The following is a 13,737-nucleotide window of genomic DNA, read 5'->3' as shown; positions in this document are numbered from 1 at the left end:
TGTTGCTTTTGCTCTCCAAAATCCAAGTTTTTGAAGATAGTGGCTTTGAGTTGTAAGTCCCAAAACTTGTCTACAAATTTGTGAATGGATTTGTAGGGAGAGAGCTTCAAGCTTTGCCATTCGGTGAGTACTTTGTCTTTGGCATCGATAGCCAAATACTGCTTCATAATGGAAGCTCTTAAAGCTTTCCATGTTCGTGGAGCTTCATCGTTGGCCCGTAGGCTAGACCACCATTGCCTGGTGGACTTTTGAAAGTGCATAGCTACATGGCATAGCTTAGAGGACTCCGTGAAGCCCTCATCTCCAAATGCCGCATTGAATTGTTGGATAATGGCCAAGACTTTGTCCATATCACCAAAGGTGCCATCGTAGGTAAGGAAAGAGATGCTCTTCCCTCCCTCTTTGAACTTCTTGAGCTTGGACAACCTCTTCCACACGGTATAGGATTTCCTATGGCCTCTTATTTTTGATGGTTCAAAAGTTGCACCATTGCTTTCTTCAAAGGAAGAAGAATTTGAGGAAGATGGAGAAGAGGGTGACCTCTTTCTCACCTTTTCTTGCCTTGATCTTCTTTATATGCACCATCACTTTCATAAGAGGAAGAGGATGAAGAAGATGGAGAAGTGGGTGTCCTTTTTCTTGCCTTTTTCTTCTCTTGCTTTTTGTCATCCCTCTTTGAATTATGGTGTGGAGAATTGTGCAATGGTCTTCTCCGTTTTGGAGGTGATGGAGAGCGTTTAGCACGCCGTCTTCGTGGAGCCATCTCCACCAAGGTGGCAGGAGACTCACTTCTTTCTCGTTCCTTTAGTGGGGGTTCTTGAGTTCTCCTTTGAGAAGGAGATGTGTCATAAAGAAGCAAATTTCTGAGCCCTTCGTATGGATCCTCTTCTTCTTCCCAAATCGGAGAGAAGCCTCTTTGAAAGTCTCGCAAGGAGGCTTCCTAGGTGCTCTCTTGTCATGGTGGGGAGCTTGGATAATCCCATTCATCAAAGTTAGCAATATTAATTTCACTCTCTTTACTATTGTCAGCCATTCTAACAACTTTTAGGTGTAAACTTTTTAGGTGTACTTTGGCAATTCAAGCCCTAGTTGCTACTCCTCTTTACCCCTTTAGAAAAAGCACTCAAGCTACTGTACCCGTAGCTCGAATTTACCATTAATTGCAAGGAATAGAAGAGAGGGTCATTCAACACCAAAACAGCACCGGGTCCTGTCAAGCTTGTACGTATTAGCATAGCTTAGCTTAGTAATTAGCATGGTAGAGGAGATGAGCATGCATCGAAGCTTGGCTCTTGGTTGGATTTGCATCACAAAGCCGAGAGTTGTTGGTGTAGGCCTCCCTTCTCACAAGCTTGGAGTAGGTGATAATCTTTCCATTAAAGCTTGAGAAGGAGAGAGAGAGAGAGAGAGAGTCTTCTTACTCCACACATGGACTTGTGTGTGTGTGTGTGTGTGTGTGTGTGTTACTCCACACATGGACTTGTGTGTGTGTGTGTGTGTGTGTGTATGCATGCAATAATGCCTTTGAAAAATCAGCCCCCTCTCTCTCTTGGTCTACCCCTCTTGCTATTTGCTCATGCTCACACCCTATTAGCCCATGCCAGGCTTAGCCAATGAAATTTAAGTAGCATAAGTGATAGCCTAAGTGATAGGCTTAGCCAATGAAATTTAAGTAGCATAAGTGATAGCCTTCCAACATGTGTCCCCCTTTCCCCTTTTGTGAGAGCTTTAGGTAATCAATTAATGCAACTAAACTCTCATTGGACCCCTTTGTCTCCTGGCCAATAGGAATCAGGCAAGCCATTGGGCTACTGAATGCTCATTGGACCCCTTGGGAGACTGTCCAATAGTCTTCTAGAGAGCTCAATTCTTATTGGTTCTTTTATTAAGTTTTTTTAAATTAATTAAACTAGATTTACTCTAGCCTAATTCTCATTGATCCACATCCATGGCCATCCAATAGGATTTAGTACACCTTGTGGGCATCTGGGCTAGGGAGCTGACATGTGTCCCTCTTTCCCTTTGTGTAAAGGAGCTTGTGAGTGTGTGTGTGTGTGTGTGTGTGTGTGTGTGTGTGTGTGTGTGTGTGTGTGTTTTTCTTTCTCATCTCCTACTTCTAGGGCTCACCCCCTCCTATGCAGGATGCATGAAGACTTTTTGAGCACACACAAAGCATCCAATTTTCCTAGGCTTTTGACCTTTGGACACAACCTTTGAATTTTAGAACCTTAGCATTTTGGAAGTCTTAAGGGGCTGAACCATAGATGCCCGCCCCCTTTTGGATCCCTATTTTCCCTCCTTTGGATCCCTACTGCGTCCGGTCTGCCAGCTTAACCAATATTCTAGCTTTTTCTCCCTTGGCACTTCCCCAATTAAATGATCAATTTAACATGAGAAAATCATTTAGGAGAATTAGATATTAGATATTAGTTATTATGACAATCCCTATGCCTTGTGCGGGTCTCCCATGCTTAGAAATCATTAAATGGACCACCAAAAGTCCAGATAGCACAAGTCTAGGAGATTTCAAGAGAAACTATTGGAAAATGGCCAAAACTAGGGCAAACCAAGGAGCAATTCCAGAATTTTTCCGCCATAAGCTTGGAGACACCCAAAGGAAGCCAATGCCATATGAAAATTGCCAAAAACTGCCATAAAACTCTAATCAAGGCAAATTGTGCATCTTAAGCGCGTTTTTCATCAAATGACTTCCTACCAAGTGACCAAAAGCGCTAAAGCTATGTGGCAACCTTTGAATAACTCAGAAACCACCATAGGGAGCTTGACAACCAAGATGGACCTCATCAAAATGCCATATAGGGTCACTTTGTGCAAAACAGATTGCAGGAAACAAGAAATAGTGTCATATGATCATTTCAGTGGACCAAATGGGACAAGCAAAGCATACAAGGAGTCTACACATCAAGAGGAACCAGTTGGTACCAATTCCATGTTGAATGGTCAGAAGTGACATCTATCGTGGTTGGTGCCACAAAGCCCAACCTAGGCATTTGCAAGTGAAAATGACACCCAAACCTTAACAAGTGGGTAGTCCCTAGACCCAAAATGATGAGGAAAGCCCATTTATAGGCTTGAAATCACAAAAATATATGTCAGATAATAGTTGATCACCCAGGATCAAAAACTAAAGGGCCAAGATCCTTTTTTTCCTAAAAATAGAGATTTGGTGATCCAAATTGGTCAAGCAAGGCATGGTTGGATAGAGGAAGACAAGCATAACCAAATTGTGCAAACACCATCTCCATATGACACATATGGATATTTTTTAGACAAAATGGTACCAATGGATAGCCCTTGCCAAGAGGATCCCAATGACACCTCACATGCCAAATTTGGACACTCTGACCTCAAGTTAGTGACCAAACTAATTGGGAGGGAACTTAATGCACAAATAGCCGACATCTGAAAATTGTCCATCTAAATTGGGATTTTTGTCATTTGATTGCTACAAAATTAAACACTTCCAAGAAGATAAGGGTACGCACTATCTACAAGCTTGAAGACAAGGAGAGTTTCCAGGTGCATCACAGTTCTCAATAATCGATGTGGCCAAATGGGCCTTTGATAGAATCATGGCTACAGCAAAACGCAGACAATGGGAAAAGAAGACAGGCGTACCGCACCTTGGAGGGGCAAAATTGCTAACAAAGATAGTTGCATACCTAGTAAGAGAGTTTGATTTACTGCAAGAGGCACCAACATTTGCAGAGTGGTCTGACATCATGCGAAGACCAATGAGCAAGGGATGACCCACACTTGTAGTGACACCCAAACAACCAAGAAAGGAGAACCACACAGCCTGAGTACATGAGAGACAAAGGAGCCACCAGTTTAGAGAATGTGGACTCGGAAACCAACATGGAGATCCGAGTGCCAAAAAAAGAGAGATGGTCGAGGATTCAACTTGAGCAAAGGATCGCTCACACGGAACAAAAATGCAAGGAGCAAGAGGAGCTTGAGGCCAAGGCCGGGGAAGATCAAAAGAAAAGACAGATAATCCGCCCAAACTCAACGAAAAGCCGAGAAACACAAAAGAGAAGTGCAAGCTCATAGCTTGACAGCCATAATAAGAAATAAGATCAGGGGCCAAACCAGCTAGACAACCAAGCGACCAGAGGACGCTACAGTTGAGAAAGAAGACGTGAAGAAAGCTAACAAGGCAGCAAGAGAACAGTGCACCAAAAGACGCCTTGATCATCACCAAGCAGTTTCTCACGTCCCTACGGACCCTGAACAGCTAATGGAGATTCTTGTAGCACTGGAAGAAAAGATGGAAGAGCAAAAGGTGAAGCCAACAAGGGCCAAGACCAAGGACTACCAGCACCTGAAGCGTAGAACAAAGCCATGGTCTAGGAGCAAGGGCAAGAGGAGGAGCCTCCCCTCGTGGATCTGCCTCCCTTTGACCCAGAAGCAAAGATTTTCTCAAGGAAAACTACACTATCAAGGAATCCCAAGAGGCTGTCAAGACAAAGATAGAGCTATTAGCAGAAACGATCGCAAATATCCAACCTAAGGGCTTGCTAAAAAAATGCAAGAAAACCCAATGATGGAAGGATCACATGTAGAAAAATCTAAAAATGAACATGTAATTTAGGGGGACAAGTCGCTTGAGGGCTTGGGAAAAGAGCAAGAAAACCCGATGATGGAGGACTTACCTCCTACACAAGTGGAAGACAAAGAGAAAAAGAAGGTTATATAGATTTTGAAGATTGTAGAAAAGCGGATAGTGTGCCGGCCAATACTCATATCCATCATCCCTTTCCAGGTGCACAAGACCAAAAGTGAGAGGAAACCTGCACGGGCTGAGGAGCCAAGGCTGATCACCATCAAGACAAGCCCCTCAACTACACCTCTGGAGCTTAGCAAAGAAGACGAGCCAACACTACCCTGCAATGGCAACAAGCACACCCATGTCAAATCTCAGGCATGCTGCTCTCATCAGGAAGCTTGCTGAGGAGCTGGAAAAGGAAATGATCAAGAAAACCATGCTAGTTGAGCAAAATAAGCTATACAACAAGCTAGTAAGCCTAACAATCATGAGCTCCCAAAAGCACGTAGAGAAACTCAAGAAAGAAAATGTCAAACTCACCACTACAAACACTGATCTACTCGAGGATTTGAGAAGAAGGGATGCCCAGCTCGCTCACATCTAAGTAGAGGAAAGCGGGTTTAAAGAACTCTATGAAAAAGAGGGGACGACAAGGGAGACCCAAAAGAGCAATACACGCAGCAATCATGTAATGGAATTCGCCTATTCAACTTGAGAATAGCGGAAATTAATGAGAATACTTTCGAGAAATAACTTTGTGAGCATAGCGGGTAGACATAATTGAAGATAGCAACATAATCATAGCAATTAGTTAACTTGGCATGAACAATACTTTTGCAAGAGAGAGAATTTAGAGAACATGACAACAGTTGAGGACCGGATTTATGTGGAGCCGGTCCCCCCTCCAATAGGCATTTGTATTATGATTTCTCCCATTAAGAGAGACTTGTTACAATACATTCTTTGTGTTCCTTGTGACCTAGGTGATGCAATGAAGATGGAAAGCTTCATGCATCACAATCATAGCATAACATGAACTTGAAGAAAGCTTTAATTGTCCCAAGCCTCAGTCCCAAGACCTCAAACACCTTCGAAGGTGGAGAGAGCTAGCAGGGAATGAGGGTAGGGAAGAGGAAGAAGAAACATTTCATAGGAGAAAGAACTAGTTCCTCACTTATCATACTCTTGTTGCTAGCATACATAATAGCATAGTAATGAAGAAGAAGGAGATGTCAAGCTTAAGCATTGAAGCATGGCTCTTGGTTGGATTTGCACTCCATAGCCAAGAGTGTTGGTGTAGGCTCTCAACCTCTACTTGCTTGGAGAAGGAGAGGGAGCTCTTGCACTTTGCATAGTACACAATGAGAGTGCTTGTGAGTGTGTGTGGGTGAGTATACCCCCTAGGCACCCCCCTAGCTTGCTTGGGTCGACCCCCCCTTGTAGCTCATGCTTGAAGCTCATTGGACCCCTCCAGGCCTATCCAATCACAAGCAGGAGCCATTACAAGCAACATGGGTAGCCTTGGGACAAGTGTCCCCCTTTCCCCTTTGAGAGAGAGGACTTGATAAATGCTAAAACAATTAGATAATTCATGTAATTTATCATTGGACCCCTTTGAAGCCTAGCCAATAGGCTTCAAGCAACACATGAAGGTAACATGGGTAGGGGTCTGACATGTGTCCTTGCTGCCTCTTCAAGTTGGGGCTTCCCTTGTGTGTGTGAGTGGGTGTTCTCTCTCTAGCCCCTAGGAAAAGGGCTCGCCCCCCCTCTTGTAGGAATGCTTTTGACTTTAGGTGATCAAGCACCTTACTCACCAAGCATGACAAAGCACTTGAACTAGGGGGTGTTCCCACAAGCATCTCAGGCAAGCTTCTCAAGGCACCTCAAGTACCTTAATCATGCAGCAAGTCAAGCACCTCAAGCATGGAGCCAGTCAAGCACCTCAAGCATCTTAATCAAGCACCTCAAGCATGACAAACACCTCAAGCACGACAAGCACCTCAAGCAGGACAAGCACCTCGAGCTTGGGCCGGGTTCCCACCTCAAGCTCAGCCCTAGCTTACCTAAGGTCAAAGGACTTTTACACACATTTATTGGAGGTCTTCAATGAAGCTAACTCTAAGGTCTTATGCTCCATTGGTTAGCCTTGCTCTTTGATAGACCATCTCCCTTTTGGGCCCCTTTACCATTGGCCCCGTGTTGAGATAGATCTATAAGCACATATCTATATCTTAACACTTGTTCCCGTTTATTCTCCCACATTAAGTGATCAATTTAATATGAGAAAATCATTTGGGTTGGTTAGATATTAGATTTTATGACAAATCAGCTAGCCCTAGAACAGAAGGAGAAGTTTTATGCACAGGCACACCAAAGCGCAAAAGAAGTTGTTGCTCTCTGATTAAGCCTTCCAAGTGTTACTAATGTAGTCCAACTAATAATTTCCCACTTATGCGTTTGTGCAAATCCTTTTTATGCTTTAAAACAACCACAAATACACTATTTAATGTGTTTTCAAGTATATTTTATCCCATCAAGCATTGTCTAAGTAAAACTTTCATTAATTTTCCAGTTTATGATTCACTTTAACTATAATATCGTTTTAATTTCACTAAAATATAATAATCACTTGACAGATTACTTTATTTTATCTCTCTACTCTAAAATCGTTTAGAATTTTTTTATCATTTTAACTCAGGACACCAATGTAGTGATAAAAGCTTGTAAATTTCTACTAAAATTTTTCAAATATAAATTTCTCAAGTTTTCCCATTAGACATGCTATTAAATATGCAAAACTATGCAAGATATTTTGTTTTCCAACATACAATTTAAATGCAAATGAACTTTTAACTAATCAAATTTTCATTTCGTTGTGAATTTAATGCATGAACAACTTATTTTAATGTTTTTAATATTTTGGAAGGATATTTTTCTCATGATTTTGATTTCTTTAATTGTGATATATATTAAAAAAAAACAAATATTATTATTGTGATTTAATTTACACCATTTTCAGCTAACCGATTATGCTTCAGAATGCTTTCCATCACCGATGACGCTCGTATAGTTGTAGATCACAATATCCAATTCGTCCTTTTGCCACGTCTTCTTTTTGCCCTCTCTATCTCACTCTAACTTTTTCACTAGAGAGAGACTCTTTCTCTCTCTAACTATGGCATTACACAGAGGACATAGCTAGTTCTCTCTTTCTCTTACTCACTACAATCCCCCAAGGTAATTGTAATCTCTCTCCCCTTTCTGGCTATTAACACCAGCAATAACATACACAAAGAAAAACCTGAATTGTTAACTCTCTAACTCCAACACTCACACACACACACACACAGGCCATTGGATATCGCCCTCTCTCTAACTCTCTTAGTAGTGTTACAGCACGTTGTCGGTCTCTCTCTCTGCTTTCTACGTCACCTTCCACTTGGCCTTCTACTTGCCTAAAAGTTTCTCTTCTTTACGCTACAGTAGCAACAAAATCTCTCTTTATCACTCTATTCTTCATCTACAGGCGACCTCCTCTCTCCTCTTCTGCACTACAGATAGAAAACACTCTTTGTACTCTCTCCTCAAGGGCACAAGAAGTTTTGGACAAATTCTCACAATAATTCCCACATTGTGACTTACCTCAACATCACGAGCTTCTGTGAGGGAGGCGCCGCATACCTAGCTAGGTACCATTGGGGGCAAGGGACGCCGGCCCGGGGGGGGGGGGGCTGGTGGTCCCCTACCCCCAATCGTACCTAGCTAGGTATGCGGCACCTCTTGAGCAGAAGCTCATGATGTTATTCATAGTATGAAAAACACTGGAAAAGACTCCGTTTTCCTACATAAGAAAATTTCTAAATCTTCTTGTGGGGAGCACACACACAGAAACACTTAGACACACAGAGGTTAGCCCTCATGGGCTCCCTCTCCCTTACTCACTCGCACCCTCTACAGTGCCCTCTCAGTCTCCTCTCTAATGACCCTCGCCTTCGGCAGCTTCTCCCCTTGCGTCGATTCTGACTTGCAAACCAGAAACGTTTTTTTTTAATTTTAAAAAAATCTTCCAATCTCATATGGTCTATAAAGACCTTGTTCCCACCTTCAAAAGGGTTTTTAAGTTCGTAGGGACAATCCTCAAATATCCAATCCGTCTAGTTTTAAACCAAATCTAGTACTACTCAATTTGCCATTAACTTGGCCTTCAAAACCTCATTAACACCTTCGGATTTTGATTCTCTTGAGTTAATGAGATAACGAGCAAGCAAGCCTAGGTAGCAAGCCCCTCTTTGTCATCGTCAGGCAAAGCATCATGATCTATTTGCTTTCAACAACTTTCCCCCTCTCAATATGACGTATTTACTAAACTTTGATCGTTAATGATGTATGAGATATTAAGGATCGGTCAATTTTCCACATTAATGAGATGCTAATTTGGAAGATTGCACTAATTATCAGGCGTGAGCTATGTTCTAAACTAGACTCGCTATACCAACTAACACCAATCCATAACACCAACTCTTACCACAACCCACTACCCATACATATTTTTATTGACTGACTTATAAAATCTAGCTTAACATACTAACGTAATAATTTTAAAGATCCCACTGACATAAATCATAGGACTTGATAGTCATTTCTATGTAGTAGACATAAAATTATGATGAGCAAACGTACTTATGCAATGATTTTATATGCAAATGCTCCTAACATGCCCATGCATAATCCCAAATAAACCCGAGTTTGGTACAAAATGTCAAAATATTGAGAGGTCTACATTCCTCGCCCACTGGAATGTGAAGTCATCCTAGACAACCAAAAATATATGATACACTTCATTACTGCAACTCCCTAGCTCTGCAGCTACACTTCACAACTACTTTTAAAAAATAACTTTCTCCTCTCCTCAAATGCGAACGTCCTCGTGAGCACAACATCCTGAAACATATTTTACATTGCATTGTAGTATGGTTGTTCTAACTTGTTATAAAATATAAAAAAGATTACATTTTGTAATAGCTATCAATCAATCAGTCTTTAATCAGTGACAAACTAATAAACACTAAACATAGTGATATAAACCAACTAACACTAGAAAATGTATATACCCTCACTGACAAACATTTATAAAGAACTACCAATCACCAACCCAAACCTCATCAATAGCAATAAAAAATGAATAATAAGGTGATCAGTTAATCAAAACTTTCCCATTGCCAGATAATAAACTTATTATTATTTAATAGCAAGAACAATCCCCTTCCATGGTGATAAATCTCTATAGAGGTCACAACTAAGTGGAAGTCATCACCTTTAATTTATTTTCCTTCTTTTGAATTCCCAATTTTTTAATTGTTTTTTTCATACATTCTTTTTTCTTGCTTTTGTTTGTTCTTTTTTTAGCAAGTCACGTCGGATTTGATTGCTTTTTTTGCACACATTCTACTTTCACTGCGAACATTGAGCAAGAATTATTAGCACTTTACACTTCCATCCTGTACAAAACCTGGATGCGGCTTGTGGCTTTGACACTAGAGATAGAGAAGACCCACGCGCCTACGAAGCTTGTATGGCAACGATCGCACAACATATAACATAAAGTTTTTCTTTACCCCCCTTTGGCTCATCACTAATGTAAAGTATCTATAATATTTCTCATAATCTAGGGTTTAAAGGTCTATACTCCCAAACTATAGAGACCTACATCACTTCTAAGCATTAAGAGCATAAATATATTTCCATAACTAGATTAGCTACATTGACTCTATTAAACAATCACCCAAACTACCACTCTCGGCCACTAATCACCTTGGTCACAAATAGGTGATTAATAGGTCTAAATAAAGGAAAGTTAATGAAAATATATAAACCCCCTAGTCTAGCAAGTTTATTAGGACTATAAATAGTAGAGTATTAACTTGTCACTGACAATCCTCTTGCATCAAGCAAAAAATGATACAACTTTTTAAACATTTATAATGACAACTGGCAAGTAGACCACCTATTTAGTCTTCTTGAACACGCTTGGTTGAATAATTGCATCCCTAGATATAGCTTGGACATGGCGTCTTCTCACGTCGCAATAGCTACTACCCTTCGTTTGAAATTGCAAAAAGGTTAGATTACACTCCCCTAATTTTTTATTGTTGTTTTTTTGCTTTGTTTTGCTTATCTGATTGTTTTTGTGTTTTTAGTGTTTATTTTTTAATAAAATAAAAAAACAAGCATGAAAGAAAATGTTTCTTTTGGATTTTGTTATTTTTTTTATTTGTTTGGATTTTTGTGATTTTATGATGTTTTTCCACTTGTGTATGCAAGGCTAGGGTAGTTCAAAGCCCATCTCCCCCTTGGTGTCATCATCAGTGTCTCTCACAAACATATGAAAAAATAATGCAGGTGTATTGGCTACACCAGAAGGTGCTACATGCTAGACTATAGGCTTCCATACATTGTCTAGTTGCCTACTCTTAGTAAAAGCTTCAAAATCCTACTCGTAGAACATGTCCTAGTCAAAGGGATCTATACGAGGTATAAAAACCTACTTTTACCCAAAATCTACAACTCCCTACATGCCTGTCATCCCCTATCCACCATGCATTCATGTTTTTCTCGTTGTGCTATGGGTCTCAAGCATACATACATGTTACAAACACCTACTTTCTAACAAAAAGTTGCAGTGTCCTACGTGTACAATGCCTTATTCACTATGCACATTTTTAAAAGAAAAATTCATTCTTTTGCAAAACCAATATGTATATGCAAATAAGGTAGCATTATGTGGTACAATCAATAATATTTTTCCATTGCATGATTATCATTCATCTCATTTGGATTCATCTCACAATTTCCCTAGAGCATACAAATCATCCCAAACATATTTATCACTCATCGGTTTTAAACTAACATCGCCCTCAAAAAAATAGCTCACTCAAATATTTATCTCCAAATAGCTAGGGATTTTAATATCTCTTTACTCAAGTGCATTGTATTTATGAGCACTTAGAAAAAAAATTACATCTCTTTGCTTTGAAACTAACACCACAAACAATGGTAAACTAACATCTCCAAACTTCCTCTCAAACCCAGTATCTCTAAAAAAATTATAATTTCTAACTCTCAAACATCTCATACCTCTCGGAAAATATCTCCCTTATATCTCTCAAACATCTCACTTCTCTAGCTTCTCTACTCTACTTCTCGATCATCTCTTGGGTCCTTAACACATCTAACTCTCAAGCATCTCTTGGCTTGCTAACTTCTCTATAAACATATCCCACTTCTCTAACATCTTTCCACTTTGCTAACTTTTCACTTTACACCCTTTAACTTCCAGAATGATCTCAAACTCTACACTCTTATGCACTTCTTTATCTCCTAAACACTAATATATCCTTCACCATAAAAATGCACTACAATTTTAAAACACAGAACACACTAGACATGGCATCTACTACGTCAATTTCTTTACATTCATTTCAATGGACATAGAATTACACATTGATTTTTTTTCTCATTCTACCGACTCTCATGGACAATTTTGCAAAATTTCTATTAGTCAAACACCAAAGTTTTGCCAAATATGTTTGAATTTCACTGAAAGCCATCATTCTTACTACAATTGAATGTAAACGACTCGCATGTGAGCAAGGATAAACAAGGAACCCTCTCCTCAACTATATCTTATCTCACACCACTCAAGTCACACTTACTCACTCCTACTTTTAGTCACTTTTCACTCTCCCTCTAGCTCACGATCTTTCTTAACTTCTCTCCTCACTTGATAACTTAACCATTTAATCAACTTTTATAAAAACATGGATTCTTATTTATTTTGCATGCACATAAACTCACTAAACATCCAAATAGAAACAACAAAGACTCCTCAGTGTAGCCCAAATATCTACACATAAATGACAGTACATTAGAACTCACACTCACTATCCATGTTACATGAAATGACATCTCCGTAATTATGAGTATCTCAATTAAAAACAAGCTAGCTATTCTTTATTACAAACAAGAAAATATTTTGTGTATTTTTCATTTTTCTAGATCAAACAGTCACTACTTACTCTCTCCTATGATTCCCTCATCATTGAGCTAAGATGGTATAGTTTAGTAATTCCCTATTTCCACAAACTTTGCAATATGTCCTATCACACCATAGTATTTATGCCCAGTTTGCCTCTTTTCATAGATTTTACTATCCCTAGTTTCTATCCACTCTTTTATAGGGTCTATGTGAAATCTTGTTTGCACATTATGTCTCCTAGGTATACTATCGTCCTCTACTCTCTCGGCTTTGTCCCCCTCTTGCACATATGCAATGCATTGCCTAATTATCTCACTCCCCAAAATGATCACATGCAATAGAAATTCATGTTTATATCTCTTAAGCTCGTCATCATCATCACTAACATGTTCAATGTGTTGTTCTATTGGTTTCTCAAACTCATTCAATGCTAATGCTTTTTCTAGATTTTGTTGCTCACAAGCACTAGTCTCAAAAGTAGAAGAACCTAACATAATTTCAATATGAAGGTTCTCATATGCAAAGTGCTTCATACGTATATCCTTACAAGCAACTATACTTTCTATGCTATATTCCACCAAAAGAAAAATACATCTCTCTTCTTCACTATAACACAAACCAGTTATTTCATAGGGTACTAAAGTTTCAGAATAAATTTGCTAAAATATTTGTAAATGCTCCCTATCAAGACGCACTTCTAACAAGGCTTGTCTTTTCTTGATATCTATCAATGTAGATATGCTATCATCCAGTAGCTCTCTTTCCTCTCTGCACGCATCTCCTAGGAAACACGGATTCTCAACAGAAGTATCTACATCGTTATTGATGGATTTGCTAGTATTACAAGTACAATGATCACTATTAACTTTGGACATTACAGTTTCACTCTCATATGGCTTCTCATCATTGCAAAGGATTTGGGACCCCAATCTAAGCTGCTTATACTCATTAAACTCCTCTTTCATTTCCCTAATATACTTGCTCATAATTTCCACTTCTCGAGCATGAGATCTACGTTCTTCTTCTAAAATCAGACAAATCTCTCCTATGTGTTCCTTTAATTGGAGCATATCATATTGAATAAAGTGATTTGCTGACATTGCTTACTCTTTATTATGTTTAGTTTTCAATG

The 13,737-nt window shown here is 39.5% G+C and overlaps 1 pseudogene; it reads right to left on the bottom strand.

Annotated features, from left to right (window-relative positions):
- Positions 1-12,665: 12,665 nt before the first annotated feature.
- On the bottom strand, positions 12,666-13,138 carry LOC147426481 (uncharacterized; annotated as a pseudogene).
- Between the last annotated feature and the right edge of the window lie 599 nt (positions 13,139-13,737).

This window comes from Adiantum capillus-veneris, chromosome 24 (genome assembly GCF_014529385.1).
Source record: "Adiantum capillus-veneris isolate H3 chromosome 24, ASM1452938v2, whole genome shotgun sequence".
Taxonomy (NCBI): domain Eukaryota; kingdom Viridiplantae; phylum Streptophyta; class Polypodiopsida; order Polypodiales; family Pteridaceae; genus Adiantum; species Adiantum capillus-veneris.
The sequence above is the reverse complement of the archived record's forward strand: the minus strand, read 5'-3'. Positions and strand labels throughout refer to the sequence as shown.